The sequence below is a fragment of the Zonotrichia albicollis genome, chromosome 2, assembly GCF_047830755.1.
Source record: "Zonotrichia albicollis isolate bZonAlb1 chromosome 2, bZonAlb1.hap1, whole genome shotgun sequence".
Lineage (NCBI taxonomy): Eukaryota > Metazoa > Chordata > Aves > Passeriformes > Passerellidae > Zonotrichia > Zonotrichia albicollis.
In genome coordinates this window covers 51,547,910-51,549,368 of record NC_133820.1, presented here as the reverse complement: position 1 = coordinate 51,549,368, position 1,459 = coordinate 51,547,910, and the positions used below count along the sequence as shown (strand labels likewise).

Genomic DNA, 1,459 nt, shown 5'->3' with positions numbered 1-1,459 from the left:
ATACAAAAAGGCTGTATATATGGTTTATCTCTAAGGCTTTAATTTATTTCTTGTCTATACAAAGTGTCAAAAAACTGGTCAAAGTGGTGTGTTACGAGGCAAGAATTAAGCTAATATAATACCACAAGGTCATTCCACAACTGGCAGCAGTGCAGGATTAGCTTGAGTTTGAAATTAGTTAACTTCACCACATAACTTTCCTCAGGGTAGGTCAGTAATTTTGTCCGGTATTATCCTCCACTATCCAGTGCCAAATTATTTCACAGCATTTTAGAAGAGAAAAACCTCATGATTATGGCTATGCCAGAATTGTGTGTTCTGATGCAGATTCTTTTTGTAAAGCCCAGCAAATTATCATGTGTGGTAGTGTGTTGTTAAGTTTCTTGTGTTATTCCCCCAATTTATGTATTGTTCTCCCCTATTATGTGTGAAATGGTTTCGTTCCCCCTTCTTTCCCGCCACCGTTAGCCTGCCAGCTAAGTTGCTATAGCAACCGCTATTCATAGTTGCCGATATGTAATTGCCCCTCCCCTGGTTTCCCTTATAAGTGAAAGTTGTTTCCTCCCTGTCCAGTCAATCACTCCCTTCCTCCTCCCAGGTTTCGAGAACCTTCTCCTCTCTGGAGATGGTGGTTGGCTGGAGTCCCAGGACACCTCCTCTACCTTTTGATTATTGGTCCCCATGGAGTGTCAGTTCTGTGAAGTTCATCCCCTCACCTTTCCCGATTGGCTCCGCCTGTACCCACCCCCCCTCCTTTATAATCCTGTTTTCACCCCCTATGAAAAAACTTTTTCCCGGATGGTTTCCCGGTGTTTGGATGCGGCATCACCTTCAATAAACTTCAAAAAATGCTTGAGCAGATGGCTTATAGCAATGCCAACGCTGACTGCCGCAAGGCTATAAAAACTCTCCCTTGAAGTCCTAAGCCCGGCTAGCTCAGTCAGTAGAGCATGGGACTCTTAATCCCAGGGTCGTGGGTTCGTGCCCCACGTTGGGCGCCATCTGCAGAGGGGAACGTATGTGGCCCGAAGTTTAGAATCCGACTAGCTGAGGGCGAAAGGCCGACGCCCCTCTGCAATTCCTGGCCAGCACCCTTCGGCGTCTGATGGCCTCGGGCTGTGCTGGCTGCGGACTGGCGTACCTCGCTGGTATAGGAGAGGAACGGAGCTGACCATTTCCCGGGGGTTAAACATCGGTTTATTGAAGGTGATGCCGCATCCAAACACCGGGAAACCATCCGGGAAAAAGTTTTTTCATAGGGGGTGAAAACAGGATTATAAAGGAGGGGGGGTGGGTACAGGCGGAGCCAATCGGGAAAGGTGAGGGGATGAACTTCACAGAACTGACACTCCATGGGGACCAATAATCAAAAGGTAGAGGAGGTGTCCTGGGACTCCAGCCAACCACCATCTCCAGAGAGGAGAAGGTTCTCGAAACCTGGGAGGAGGAAGGGAGTGAT

The 1,459-nt window shown here is 48.1% G+C and overlaps 1 non-coding gene across 1 annotated transcript; it reads left to right on the top strand.

Annotated features, from left to right (window-relative positions):
* Window positions 1-925: 925 nt before the first annotated feature.
* Window positions 926-998, top strand: TRNAK-CUU (transfer RNA lysine (anticodon CUU)). Its single transcript has one exon. It is a non-coding gene; the product is annotated as a tRNA-Lys (tRNA).
* Window positions 999-1,459: the final 461 nt, after the last annotated feature.